The sequence below is a fragment of the Triturus cristatus genome, chromosome 2_1 (genome assembly GCF_964204655.1).
Source record: "Triturus cristatus chromosome 2_1, aTriCri1.1, whole genome shotgun sequence".
NCBI classification, from domain to species: Eukaryota; Metazoa; Chordata; class Amphibia; order Caudata; family Salamandridae; genus Triturus; species Triturus cristatus.
Window position 1 is genome coordinate 368,122,131 of NC_140581.1, and position 13,520 is coordinate 368,135,650.

General features: G+C 51.4%; 1 protein-coding gene across 4 annotated transcripts in view; it reads left to right on the forward strand.

Moving 5' to 3' along the window:
* Positions 1 to 13,520, forward strand: part of DDX4 (DEAD-box helicase 4) — a 1,682,862-nt gene that overhangs the window by 430,181 nt on the left and 1,239,161 nt on the right. The gene's annotated exons all lie outside the window — the stretch shown is intronic.

The window sequence follows — 13,520 nt, forward strand, 5'->3', positions numbered from 1 at the left end:
AGTGGGCTGGACACCTCGCCGGACACTGGATTCACTTCTCCTCCGACTGTGGCTTCGGAGGAGGGTGCAGCATTTTCTGTGGTGCTGCGCAAGGCGGCCGCAGCCCTTGGGCTCGAGCTGCCTGCCGTGGCTGTGAGGACTAACATCCTCACTGAGGTGCTTCAAACCGCAGCAAGCTCCACTGAGCCTCTGCTGCCGTTCAATGAGGCCCTCACTGATGTTCTGCAGGGCACCTGGTCCAAGCCCTCCACAGTTCCTCCTGTGGATAGGAGCGTTGCCAGGCGCCACCGCCCTGCTCCGGGCGACCCCAGTTTCCTGTCCCAACACCCCACCCCCGAGAGTCTGGTTATCCAGGCCTCTACCTCCCAATCCTCCTTCCCGACCGCTCCGCCGGACCGGGATTCCAAGAGACTCGAGCAGTTTGGCAAGAAACTGTTCTCGTCCCTTAGTTTGGGCCTGCGGTCTTTGAACACCGCCTGTCTCTTGGACCGTTATTCCCATTCTCTGTTGGATACGGTGGAGGACGTGCTGCCCCTGTGTCCGGAGGAGGCCCGGACACGTCTTACCCAGGCTTTGGCCGATGGGAGGGATGCAGCACGGCACGCCATACGATGTGGGCTTGACACCACGGACTCGCTGGGTAGGGCGATTTCCACCACGGTGGCGCTCCGCCGCCACGCCTGGATGCGGTCCACGTCATTTTCCGGGGATGTCCAGAACACCCTCATGGACATGCCCTTTGATGGCACTCGCCTGTTTGGTGAGAAGGCGGACAGTGCGCTGAACCGCTTTAAGGACACCCGGGCTACGGCCAAGTCCTTGGGCCTCTCGGCTCCGCGGGCGCACACCTCCGCTTTTCGCCCCTTTCGTGGCCAAGGAAGGGGCGCCTCCTCACGTACGCCAAGCCACCAGCCGCAGAACCAAACTGCGCGCGGTCGCGGACGTGGTTTCCGCCGTGGCGGATCTGGAGGACGACGTGGTCAGCCCACATCCACCCCGGCAGCATCCGCCTCAAAGCCCTCCTAGTCCGAGCTTTCAGGCCCATTCCACGCTAGTGGGCGGCAGAGTTCGCCATCACCTGCTCCACTGGCGGTCCATTACATCGGACAGGTGGGTGCTGCAAATCGTCCGAAGGGGCTACTCCCTCCCCTTCGAGACGACCCCTCCAGCCATGCCACCGCAGCACCACCGTATCTCGGGGGATCATTTGAATCTTCTCCGCGAGGAAGTTTCGGCCCTCTTGGCCAAGGGGGCCGTCAAACGCGTTCCGAGTCCAGAAGTAGGTCCTGGTTGTTATTCCCATTACTTTCTGGTTCCCAAGAAGGGCAAAGGGGGCCTACGCCCCATCTTGGACCTCCGGAACGTAAATGCCTTCCTCCGAAAGGGAAGGTTCAAGATGTTAACGTTGGCTCAGGTTCTAGCTGCCCTAGACCCCGGAGACTGGATGGTAGCGATGGACTTGCAGGACGCATATTTCCATATCCCCGTCCTGCCGGCCCACCGGCGTTACCTGCGGTTCACGGTGGGCCAAGAGCACTTTCAGTTTACCGTGCTCCCCTTCGGCCTCACCAGTGCACCTCGGGTGTTCACGAAAGTGATGGCGGTGGTCGCAGCTCATCTGCGCAGATCAGGGGTTCCAGTCTTCCCCTATCTCGACGACTGGTTGTTGAAGGCGGGCTCGCCCCAGGCAGTCGTCTCCCACCTCCAGACTACGGCGGATCTCCTGCATTTGCTGGGGTTTTCCATCAACGTGCCGAAGTCACACCTGAGTCCCTCTCAGAAGCTCCTCTTCATCGGAGCGGTTCTCGATTCGGCGCAGTTCCGGGTCCATCCACCGGAACAGCGGGTCCGGGATATACAGGCCCTGATTCCCATCTTTCGGCCTCTGTCCTGGGTTTCGGTCAGGCTAGTGTTGCGGCTTCTGGGGCTGATGGCCTCCTGCATCCTACTAGTGCATCACGCCAGGCGGCGCATGCGGGCTCTGCAGTGGGACCTGAAGTTTCAGTGGGCCCAGCATCACGGCAACCTGTCCGACCATGTCTTGATCTCGGAGGGCACTGCACAACAGTTGCAGTGGTGGCTCACGGACCGCGATTGGGTCAAGGGCAAGAGCCTCTCCCTTCCCCAACCGGAGCATGTCGTAGTGACGGATGCGTCCCTCCTGGGATGGGGTGGCCATATGGGAGAGGCGGAGATCAGAGGCCTCTGGTCTCTGGCGGAGTCTCGTCTCCACATCAACCTGTTCGAGTTGAGAGCGATCTGACTTGCACTGAAAGCCTTCCTTCCCTCCGTCAGGGGCAGTGTCGTGCAGGTGTTCACGGACAACACCACCGCCATGTGGTATTGCAACAAACAGGGCGGGGTGGGGTTGTGGACCCTTTGTCAGGAGGCTCTGCGCCTCTGGACGTGGCTGGAACACCAGGGCGTCACCCTAGTGGTTCAACATCTGGCGGGCTCTCTGAACGCCAGAGCAGACGAACTCAGCCGCCGGTGCATGATGGATCACGAATGGCGTCTGAACTCCGAAGTGGCGCAAGGTCTCTTTCAGCAGTGGGGAGAGCCTTGGTTAGATCTATTCGCCACCGAAGAGAACGCGCAATGTCAGCAGTTCTGCGCGTTGGAATTTCCAAGGCGGCACTTGCTCGGCGACGCTTTTCGTCACGAGTGGAGTTGCGGTCTGTTGTACGCCTTTCCGCCTATACCACTTCTGCCCAGAGTGCTGAAGAAGATCAGGCACGACCGGGCCCAAGTCATCTTGGTGGCTCCGGATTGGGCACGAAGATACTGGTATCCCGAGCTACTCAGTATGTTGACCGATCCCCCGATACGTCTGCCCCTTCGGGAGGATCTTCTGTCGCAGCAGCAGGGGACGGTCCTCCACCCGAACCTGTCCAGCCTCCACCTCCACGCGTGGAGATTGAGCGGCGGCAGTTGATGCCATTTGACTTGCCTCCTGCAGTCTGTGATATCATTCTGGCAGCCAGGCGTCCCTCCACAAAGACGGTATACGCCTGCCGGTGGAACAAATTTGTGGCATGGTGCACAGCAAAGGCTGTGGATCCCCTTTCCGCCCCTCTTTCTGAGGTTCTCCTCTTTCTTCTTTCTCTGGCCCGGCAGGGCTCTGCCCTGGGCACCCTGAAAGGTTATCTTGCTGCCATCTCCGCCTTCTTGCGGCTTCCTGATCAGCCTTCTCTTTTCAAGTCCCCTGTGGTTACACGCTTTCTCAAAGGCATTACTCACACGTTCCCTCCTGTCCCTTTTGTAATGCCTCAGTGGGACTTGAATCTGGTCTTGACATTCCTGATGTGCGCTCCCTTCGAGCCTCTTCACAATTGTCCTCTTCGTCTTCTGACTCTTAAGACTGCTTTTCTGGTAGCCATCACCTCGGCTAGACGGGTGAGTGAGCTCCAGGCTTTATCTTCAAAGCCTCCTTTTCTGTCTGTTCATCCGGACAAGGTTGTCCTTCGGCCTCGTCCCTCCTTTCTTCCTAAAGTGATGACTCCATTTCACCTTGGGCAGTCTGTCACCTTGCCCACCTTCTTTCCGCCTCCGCATCCTTCCAAAGAGGAAGAGAGGCTCCACCGTCTGGACCCAAAACGTGCGCTCTCCTTTTATCTGGACCGCACAAAACAGTTCCGGGTGGACGACCAGCTTTTTGTAGGGTACGTGGGCGCTAAGAAGGGGAAAGCTGTGCACAAACGGACCATCTCTCGGTGGGTCGTTTTGTGCATCAAAATTTGCTATTCCTTAGCAAAAAAGGACCCTCCTGTTGGGCTGCGCGCCCATTCTACTCGGGCCACAGCGGCTACTACTGCTTTGGGACGGGGAGTCCCTTTGCAGGACATCTGTCAGGCGGCGACGTGGGCTTCGTTACACACGTTTGCCAGGCATTATTGCCTTGACAGCCAAGTCCGGAGGGATGGCTTCTTTGGCCGTTCTGTCCTCCAGGACTTTCTGGTGTGATCTTGGTTCGCAGACCCACCACCGGGGATGGTATTGCTTGGGTATCTATTCTAAGGGGAGGAATCTAACTAACGTGTTTCTTTCAGATGAACAAGTTACTTACCTTCGGTAACGATGTATCTGTAAGAAACATTAGTTAGTTAGATTCCTCACCGACCCACCCATCCTCCCCGTTCTGCGAACTGACATCTAGGGTTAAGGTTATCCTTTTCAGGCCCCTAGATTTTATTTTTGGCACCAGTGTCGGTCTTTGCATGGCTCTGCGTTCCTGGTGCGGAAAGCTATGTACAAGAACTGACGTCAGCACGCGAGGGCGGCGTCTAAGTACTCCGTCATTCCGGCGCACGACGCCGACGACTGACGCGGAGCCGCAGACGACGCCTAGCGACACGCAAGGGGTATTGCTGACGAAAAATCTTCCGGATCCAGTCTGACGCCTGGGGATATTCTAAGGTGAGGAATCTAACTAACTAATGTTTCTTACAGATACATCGTTACCGAAGGTAAGTAACTTGTTCTTTAGGCCTTTATCTCTCAGGTCCCGCTTCACCGATAGGAATGTCCTCCTTTGCCTCTGCACTCTTTGAGTAAAGTCCGGGAAGAAGGAGATGACTGTATTTTCATAGCAGAGGGGGGCGTCAGCTCTGGCGTTTTGGAGAATAACGTCTGTCTCGGAAGTTTAAGACCCGAGCCAACATGGGCCGCGGGGGGAGCGCCCGGCTTGGTTCGGCCGCCCGGGACCCTGTGGGCTCGCTCGATAACAAAAATTTTACTGAGGCCTTTGGGTTTCAAATGGTTGAGAATTAGTTCCTCAACAGAGGTCTGGGGTTTGCCCTTCCGATTACTCGAACTCCTAGAATGCGGAGGTTATTTCGACGAAGGCGGCCTTCATAGTCATCCAGCTTAAAGTCTGTAGAAGTACGAGAGTCCTGGAGGTTACGGACCTCCTTTTGTAGCTGCGCGACGTCTCCCACCAGGCTGGTAGCTGTTAGTTCCACCTGTTTTACTTTTTCATTAAGTTTCCCCATATCCGCCCTGATAAGGTTTATGTCAATGGCCATAGTGTCCATTTTGTGCTCCAAGGAGGTCTTAACACCAGAGATGGCATCCATGACGTCTTTGAGGAAAAGTTCCTGTTCCTCGTCCCCCGGGCTACCACGTGTGATTTTGTCTCACAATTGGCCCCACTGTGTCTCTTTAGAGACCGTGTATCGGTCCAGCTTGTTAAAGTGAATTGGTTTTGCCTCCCGGGACCCAGATCCCTTCACGCGCTCCATTGTAGCGTTTAAGGCGAGTGTTGGGCAGGCTTGAGGTGTGGGACGGGGGAGGGAGGCGCCACAGCAACACACCGCCCCCGGCTCCAACCAAACCCTGACACATGACTCACTGCTGGTCCTGAACTCAGGTCCGAGTCTTGCAGAGGTAGGTGTCCCTGCGGACGCTTCCGATACTTTACACCCCTAGGGCTGCGGTAGAAAGGACCGGCTGGAAGGCTATTACCAAGGATGGCGAGGCGCGCGCTGACTCAGGATTGCGTAAGCCAGCCACCCTGGCCTCAGGACCTCCAACTGGCAAGACTTCGCAGAGGGCACCAGGCGTTCAGGGTAGGGGGTCACCTAGATCACCAGGGAATCCGCTTTGCGCAGATGTAGCCACCTGCTTCTGGCAAGTGGTGACGGCGTTCAAGCCGCTGCGGAGCACCACTGGAAGGAGAGACACATGCTCAGGGTAGTAGGTTCCCTAGAGCTTCGTGGTGCCCGCTCTGCGCATGATATCCTGCTTTTCACCGCTGTAGAGTGATGTCAGGATTCCACCTGATAGGAGACCTCACCCCCAAGGACGCGCCACCGTTCTCCCTTGTTTCGCGGCCGGCGCGCGTAACGCAGTGCGTGCTTTTATGCACGCCAGACCGACACCTCAGGTCGGGAGTGCCGCTGTCCCGGGGTCAATGGGCAATTTTCCGCAGACTAAAAATGGCAGCCATCACGTTAATGCGGCAATCACAAGGGCAAATTTCAGCAGTGAAGACGCGCTGCCGCCATTTTAGTGCAGCGCGGACGGCGCGTTGAACTGCCTCCGATGTTGGTTGCAGAGGGGGTGGGGGCTCTCGGGTACATCCAAGCCACCACCGCCGCAGGTCGCAGAAGCTCACCGGGCGCTCTGGCCGCGAGGATGACCGCAGCTGCTCCCCGATCCGCGGCGCCACCTCTGGGTAGCCAAGGTGCCTCCACAGCAGGTCAGTCCACTGTGGGTCCCGGCTTTAGGCTCCGCCGCGGCTCTCCAAGACGTCGGATCTCAGGCGGCAGACACGGTCGCGGAGCCGGGGCTAGCAAGTTGGGCTCCGCTCGTGCTCCGATGTCTAGACCTGGCAATCTGTGTACCGGATAATCCCTCAGGATAGACAGGGGCTAAGAAGGGTGATGGAGCTCACTCCCCACACGGCCATCTTCTCTCTGCGCTTGGCCACGCCTCTTGTCCTGGACTTTTTAAGCATTTTTCTTTTGGCGAGTGCTTGGTGTTGTGATCTTAGTGGTCTGGTGGGAGTGTAGAATCGTATTTTGTTCTGAAGGATCTTGGGGCCTGTGTCTGTGTGTTTTGTGGGCATGACCTAAGAGCTTAAAGCGTGCTCTTTGGTGCTTGGGCAGCCAGTAAAGTTGTTTTAAGCAGCCCTTCGCTGAGCAATGTTTGTCTTTGTTACACACCAGTTTGACTGCAGCGTTATGCACCAACTGTAGGCGTTTGAAGAGGTAGTCTGGCATGCCTACAAAAAGAGCATTACCATAATCCAAGCTACTGACCTTCAGGGCCTGTGTGACTGTCCTTCTGCTTTCTAAGGGGATCCATGGAAAGAGCCTTTCCATGGATAGAAGCTTGAGTGGCGAAGCTTTTTCCACACAATGTATGTACATGGTCCTGCATGGATAGTTTGTCGTCAATTGTTACGCCCAGGTTTTTGGCACACTGCTTGGGTGCTGGGGCGTCTCCAAGTGAGGAGGGCCACCACGATGCGTCCTAGATGTGTTTGGCTTCTCCGAGGAGTAGTATTTCGGATTTGTCTGCATTTAATTTTAGGCAGTGGTCCGACATCCAATTCGGTGAGACGGCTGTTAAGTTTTGTTTTGGTGTCGTTGTGCACCTTTCCAATGGCGATTGTTAGTTGCGTGTCATCCGCATAGGAGCACACACCAAAACCCCACTTTGTCCCAATTTTTGCCAGAGGTGAAACATAAGAATTGAACAGCGTGGGGCTGAGGGATGCTCCCTGCGGAACACCAGAGTTAAATTATTTTGGTTTGGATGAGAAGGCACCTAGTTGCACGGTTTAAGTTCTATTGCTCAGGAACAAGCTGACCCATTGAAGGGCCTTTCCGTGTATCCCTTTCCCGTGTAGGTTTTCCAATAGGAGGTGGTGAGAGACTGTGTCGAACGCTACCGACAGGTCTAGCAGGATCAGGGCCACAGCCTTGCCCTGGTCCAGTAATGTTCTTATGTTGTCCGTGACATCCAGAAGAGTTGCCCAAACTTCACCTTTAGGTTCTCACACCTTCTACCCAAAAGCAATGCCCAATGGATGAATTGGTCAGGGAGATTTGTCTACGCTTTTCTGCCTCTCCCTCTCCTTCCATTTCTGGTTCGGAAGCTCAGGCAAACATCCCTCACACTGATTCTAGTAGCTCTCACATGGGCTTGTCAACCATAGTACACCACCCTGGTAGCTCTCAATAGTTCCACATCAAAAGCAACATCTCCCCTCCAGTCTCCTCACTCAACCATGGAGAATAGATGCTGCAGGGAAGAGGGTTATGCAGTTTACCAATCATTGGCTGATTGCCAATAATTCTATTGGGCTGCTTTCTCAATATGCCCTGGTCCATTGGGACTAAATTGATGGATTACTCCAATATCTCCCAGATAAACACAAGAATAGAGGCTATGAGTTAGTCTTTGAAGGAGGAGATCTCAAACACCATCATACGCTGTGCCCTAGATGCTTTAGATGCTGCTGCCAGGGGGGTTGACTCTAGTGTCCTACCTAGTCATACATGGCTCAATGTCTCCAGCTTCAAACCGGAAGTCCCACAAAACCTACTTAATCTGCCGTTCAATGGTGAACATCTTTTTGGCCTGCAGGTAGATACTTTGTTAGAAAAAATAAAGGACAGTAAAAGCTCAAACAATGGTTGCCCTGCAAACTCCTTCCCATCGCTGGTGCTTTCGCCGTTCATTCTACCATGGATTTTCCGAGACCACTTCCCCTGAAACCTTCACATCATACCAAACGGCCACAAGCCCAATCCCCCTCTCCCAGAGGCTAACTTCCAGGTTCTTACTGAGGGAACAATTCATAAGGTAAAGGCAAATCTTTCAAAGGATCTGCCACCACCAATAAGCCTTGGTTTACCTCTCATCCCCACCCCTCACCCCCGGTCACAATACCAGTCGTGGGTCGTCTCCAAGGGTTCTATCAAGCTTAGCGGAACATCACCTGCGACTTGTGGGTGTTGTCTATTATCCAACAAGGTATTTGTCTGGAGCTCACTTCCACGCCACCCATCATTCCACCTCGCAAACACAAACTCAACACCAGAGGTTACTCCAAGAAAAGATTCAAGTGCTCCTTCGGAAATTAGCCATAAAACCCATCCCTCACCAAGGTACGGGAGTTTCGCTATACTTCCTTATCCCCAAAAAGGACAGGTCCCTGAGACCAATTTTAGATTACAGCTCTCTTAACAAATACATTCTCTCAGAGTACCATCTCATGGGCACTCTTCAGGATGTCGTCCTGCTGCTACAAGGTGACTCTATGACGCAATCTACCTTAAGGAGGCCTATTTCCACATTCCAATCCATCCGACACATCACCACTACCTCGGATTTTTAGCAGGTGGATAGTGCTACCAATTCAAGGTGCTCCCTATGGATTCAAGACCGCACCCATGATCTTCACCATGTGAATCGTGGTGGTGGCCACTCACCTACGCGGATAGGGTCGCCATTTCTTTCCCTATCTGAACAATTGGCTCATCAAGAGTGCCACTCATCTAAAACGCACACAGGTCACAATCAACCAACTTCACGTACTAGGCTTTACCATCAACGCTTTAAAATCCCCTCTCCAACCCCTTCAGATCCATCCTTATCTACCGGCAATTCTCAATTCAGAGATGGGCACAGCCTATCCAAACACCACCAGGATGCAATCCTTTCAAGCACTCATTCCACTATTTCAATCAAATCAACAGGTTACTGTTAGTACAGCTATGCGCCTCCTCGGCATGATGGCCTCAAGCATTACTATAATACCTCATGCCAGGTTACACATGTGACCATTACAGGAGTGCTTAGCGCACTAATGGTCTCAAGCAGAGGGTCATTGGGAAGATCTAGTTTTGGTCTGCTGTTAGTCTTGCCACTCTATGCAATGGTGGAATACCAGCAACTGGTTGGCCATTCCTAGACCCAGTTCCACAGAGGACCATACTAGAACATTCCCTTGTGGGATGGGGAGCGCATTCACAAAATTTGACTGTCCAAGGTCAGTGGAATCCCTGTCAATGACTTCTCCACATAAATAACCTAGAGCTACCAGCTGTTCCCCTTACGTTAAAAGCTTTCCTTCCTTCCTTACATTATTTGCAAGGTATTCTCATCAAGACACACATGGCAGCTAAGTATTACCTTCAGAAACAAGGGGGCTCCAGATCACCTCAGCTCTCACATAGTCCAAAACATTTGGAAATGGGCTCTTCATCACAAGATCCACCTCTAAGCGGAATACTTGCCGGGAGTGGACAACCACTTTGCAGACTTCAGAAGGATGCTGCAACAAGTCCACGAGTGCAAGTCCTCGACCCCTGCTTTAAAAGTTTGGCACTACCAGAGATGGACCTCCTTGCCACATCAGAAACGCGCCAAATGCCCGAACTTCACTTCCAGGTTTTCACACCCACAGTCCAAGGGCAATGCCCTATGGTCAAGTTGGTCAGGAATATTTTCTTAGGATTTTCCTCCTCTTCCTCTACTTCAGTTTGTAGTTTAGACACTTCGACAGACCTCTCTCAACCTCCTCCTGATGGCTCCCACATGGGCATGACAGCCATAGTTCACCACCCTTTTCGAATTCTCAATGGTCCCACGTGAGATACTAGCCAATTGGCAGGCCACCTCACACAGAACCATGGAGAAATCAGTCACCCAGATTGCAAGTCTCTCAGCCTTGAGATCTGGCTCCTGAGGTCCTAGAATTTGGATACCTTAATCTCCTGCCAGATTTCATGGACATTCTTAGAGGCAGGCAGACCTATCACTCAGCCTGTTATGCTGCTAAATGGGAGAGATTTGTTAATTATTTTCGTTCCAAATATATTGATCGCTTAACCAAAGTGCAAGACATTGTCTGCTACATCTTTCACTTATAAACTTCTTATTTAGCTTTCACATACATAAGACTACACCTAGCAGCTCTAGCCGTTTATCTTCAGAACAGGCAACACCTTTCTGTATTCTGAATTCCTGTTGTTAAAGCCTTCATGGATGGTCTTAAGTCATTCCTCCTCAGGTCCTACCTGCCGCAACATGGAATCTTAACACTGTATTGACCAGACAAATGGACCCTCCATTCGAACCCCCTCAGCTCCTGCGCCCTCCAGTTTCTATCCTGAAGGGTAACATTTCTGATAGCCATCACTTCTCTTAGATGTGTCACTGAGCTTCAGGCACTAACCTTGGAAGAACCCTTCTTACAAATACGTAGAGATAGGGTTGTACTCCACACCAAACCTACGTTTCTCCCAAAGGTGGTTTGACAGCTTCACCTCAATCAATCTATTGAACTAACTGTATTTTTCCCTCATTCTGACTCTGCTTAGGAACGGGCTCTTCATATATTAGATGTTAAAGAGCCCGAATGTATTATATTGACAGAACTAAATCTTTCAGGAAAACACAACCGCTTTTTGTTGCTTTTTCTAAACCCCATACAAAGAAAGCCATTTCTAAATTAAGCATTGCTAGATGGATTATTAGATGGGAAACCCCCATTACAACGACTGTCTTTTCACGCGCTGCCATCGCAACGCGACTTTAACATCGCAGGAGGCTTTACATCGCATGCTTTTAGAACGCATGCTGCAACTGCGCAATGACTTTTACATCGCTAGCAATGACAACGCGTGTTCAAGATGATGGATTATGACAGATGCAAGATGACGCATCGAGGATTTTGATGGGTGGCTAGCACTATAGTGGATGGATGGATGGATGAAGGATGGATGTTTGGATGGAAGGATGAAAGTGGATGGATGGATGGATGAAGGATGGATGGAAGGGTGGATGGATGTATGGATGAAAGGGTGGATGGATGAACTGATGTATGGATGGAAGGATGAAAGGGTGGATGGATGAAGGATGTATGTATGTATGGATGGATATAAGGTTGCATGTATGAATGATGGATGTATGGAGGTGTGAAAAGGTGGATGAATGATGGATGGATGGATGGATGAAGGATGGATGTATGTATGTATGGATGGATGGAAGGATGAAAGGGTGGATGAATGAAGGATGGATATAAGGTTGCATGTATGAATGATGGATGTATGGATGTGTGGATGGATGAATGATGAGTGGATGGATGAAAGGTGGATGGATGAAGGATGGATGTATGTATGTATGTATGGATGGATGAAAGGGTGGATGGATGAAGGACGGATGTATGGATGGATATAAGGTTGCATGGCTGAATGATGGATGGATGGATGTGTGAAAAGGTGGGTGAATGAATGATGGATGTATGGATGAAAGGGTGGATGAGTGGCTTGACTGTAGGTTTGCTAGTACGTTATGTCACACATTCCGTGCTCTTCCTCAGTCTTCAGGGTAGATAGAACGCCATCTGCTCTTCGGCAAGCAACCTCTGGAACAAGCACCTGGAAGGAACCCTCTCTGCTGGGCAGCAGGCTCCCTCTTCTCTTTGTGGGCCCAGGAAGCAGTGTATGTAGTTCTCAGAGAGGGGGTGATGGGTGGCAGCAGTTACAGTCCTTGCTCCCGGGGGTGGCACTAGGTATAAAGTTATGTGCAACTCAAGCAGCCCGGTCGAATTCAGCCAGTGCAATAGATTTATACTTTCACAGAGGTGGATACGTTGCAGCGACAGAATCACTAAGGCTCACAGACACAAAATCAAAACAATGTGGACAGCGCTATCATTGTCTCCAGACAACAATATGTTTAGCCAAACACTCATAGGGAATAAAAGATTAAATAAAGCATGTGAAATGTAAGCAGAAACATGGTGAACTTAACGCTTTTACAGTCATTATGCAGAAATCAACGAGTATTTTTGGGTGAAAACTACAGGACCCAGAAAGGACCCATTTCAATGTCCACTGCTTATATGCTTACAAAACGTAAGCAGTATGGTTTAAAAAGACCACATTCGTGAACACAAAGCCGCCGTATACATATTGTTTTCTAATCCACCCATCAACCAGGTATTGCAGTACCTCCAGGTTTGGCGCACTTCCCCACCAGTGGAAAACAGCGCTTCACTGGCAAACTCGGTAAAGTGACGCTAATGTTTTTGGGGTTTGAATAATCTGGCCACTTTAATAACACTCCGTCTTGTTTTTTTAATTGATTTTTCATATTATGAACCTTTTATTTCCGAGGCTGCACTTTGGAATAGAAAAATGTAAAAACGGCATTTCCAGCAAAAGTTTTTTTTTTTGCATCCATTTCAAGGGCGAACAAATGAACGACAGGAAGAAAGAGGGTGAGAACCATTTCTTGAGTCATGGTTTTTGGTAAGAGAGGAGGAGTTAGACAGACAGAGGGAATAGGAGTAAGAAAGAGGGTGGGTGACGGGGCAGCTGCCAGCGGCAGAGCAGAAGCGGACACCTTCCTTGTCTCGTCTGGGCAGGAAGCAAGAGAAGGAGACCTTTTCCTTCCCTGCCCGTCCCCGATCAGCCACTAATGCCGAGCCTTCTCTAAGGCCGTGGATATTTCTTTTGTCCCAGGACGCATGTTCAAAATAAAAAAGTTGGGGAACGGAAGCTATAGAACTAAAGAAGTAGGGGCACTCCGTAACCTGCCGATCCCGCCCACTTCGACCACTGCATATGCGTGGGGGAATCAAAATCTCGGGGTGTGGGAGGGACAGAGTGGGGGGGGGGGGAACGGCTGCCCACACAAAAAACCCTGTTTTCCCTGCAGCCTCGTATAGTCAAAAGAGGGAAAAATACGCATTGTAATGGTAACGCGATGTCTTTGTTTACGTAGTAATGCTTTGTTCCATAGGGGAAAACACATTGGAGTTGAAACGGCATGCGGTGAAAAAACACGCCACGTAATAGTAATTGCGATGTAGAAACGACGTGGTAAAAACACGCGTTGTAACCGTTTGCGATGTCGGATCATACATCTAACTGATTGTGGCCAGTATGAATTTGGTCTTTTTATGAAATGGAGTGTTATGTAAACTGTTTTATCCTTTTGTTTACAGTATTATGTTTATTTATTCTTTTATGGCTGAGTGCCGAAATAAAGATTTATTA